Source organism: Pinus tabuliformis, chromosome 6 (assembly GCF_031772625.1).
Source record: "Pinus tabuliformis cultivar Carrire ecotype Pingquan chromosome 6, CPIR1, whole genome shotgun sequence".
Classification (NCBI taxonomy): Eukaryota; Viridiplantae; Streptophyta; class Pinopsida; order Pinales; family Pinaceae; genus Pinus; species Pinus tabuliformis.
This window is the reverse complement of record NC_142292.1, coordinates 1,689,696,769-1,689,697,992: the sequence shown is the minus strand read 5'-3', so window position 1 is coordinate 1,689,697,992 and position 1,224 is coordinate 1,689,696,769. Positions and strand designations below refer to the sequence as shown.

The 1,224-nt window shown below is 38.6% G+C and overlaps 1 pseudogene; it reads left to right on the top strand.

Annotated features, from left to right (window-relative positions):
- The first annotated feature begins 473 nt into the window (after positions 1 to 473).
- Positions 474 to 923, top strand: LOC149265480 (antifungal protein ginkbilobin-like protein pseudogene; annotated as a pseudogene).
- Positions 924 to 1,224: the final 301 nt, after the last annotated feature.

The window sequence follows — 1,224 nt, the reverse complement described above, 5'->3', positions numbered from 1 at the left end:
CAATTTGTTCATTTATTTTCAATCATAAATTAAGAATTAATGAATTAAAATATGAATCACTGCTAAATGGTGAAGTGTGAGAAACACATAGTCTTTTGAATTATAAAATGGTCACATATGGGAAATACATATTTTTTTTCAATATTTTGAAATGGGTGTGAGAAACGCATAGTTTTTTGAATTATAAAATAGTCCAGCATGAGAAATACATAAATATTTTAAAATAGGTATGAAAAACTCATAGTGTTTTGAAATGGGTCCAGTGAGGATATGGATAAGATTAAATGAGAAAAAGTAAAGGAATGGAATGAATCATTCATCTTTGACATTAGGGATGTTATCTTACCAACACAACACAACATGAGGCTATAAAAGGGGGACGTCCTCCAGGGATTGATAAGTATCGCATCGCAATAATAACATTCGGCATCTGAAATTATTGTTATTATTTCACTCATTGAGGTGAGGTAGCCATGAGGATCAGCTCATCCTCATTTAGCTTTGGTTTACCTCTCATGTTACTACTCGCAGTGGTGGGCGCGCAGAATGAAGACTGTGTGACGGGTATCTCTACAGACTGTAACCATGCAGCATGCCCACCTAACAGTAATCTATGGACTGCTCTGGTGAACATAATCCATGATCTGGAAGCAAACACAGTTTCGTCTGGTGTGCCATCAGTGGACTACATCGGAAGAACGGCTTATTATTACGAAAACTACATTCCAAACCTTCCCCCAGACGTTCCCGGTGCGTACGGGCAAGGAATCTGCGATACTAGTCTCAGTTCGTCTCAGTGCTCGTCCTGCATTGCCAACCTCTTCAATTGCATCTGGAACGCTTGTGGCTTTCCCATCGGTGCTCGGGCTCAACAAGGTGACTACAACTGTGTCATGCGCTACGAAACGTACCAGTTTTACTGATATGTCTCATAGCGATATTGTTGCTATCTATTTCTTCCATGTAGGTCCAGCGTATCTATCTATTTCTCTAGGTCCAGGGTATCTATCTATTTAGGTACTGTGTAGGTTAGGTCCAGCGTATCTATCTATTTCTCTAGGTCCAGCGTATCTATCCATTTAGGTACGGTGTAGGTCCAGCGTATCTATCTATTTCTTCAATGTTGCAGAATGTGTGGTGTTTCAACGTAAATGTTGTAGAATGTTTAATGTTTACTCTCAATGTCAATTAAGTAATTAACTTGATGTCTTGTTCTTATAATGT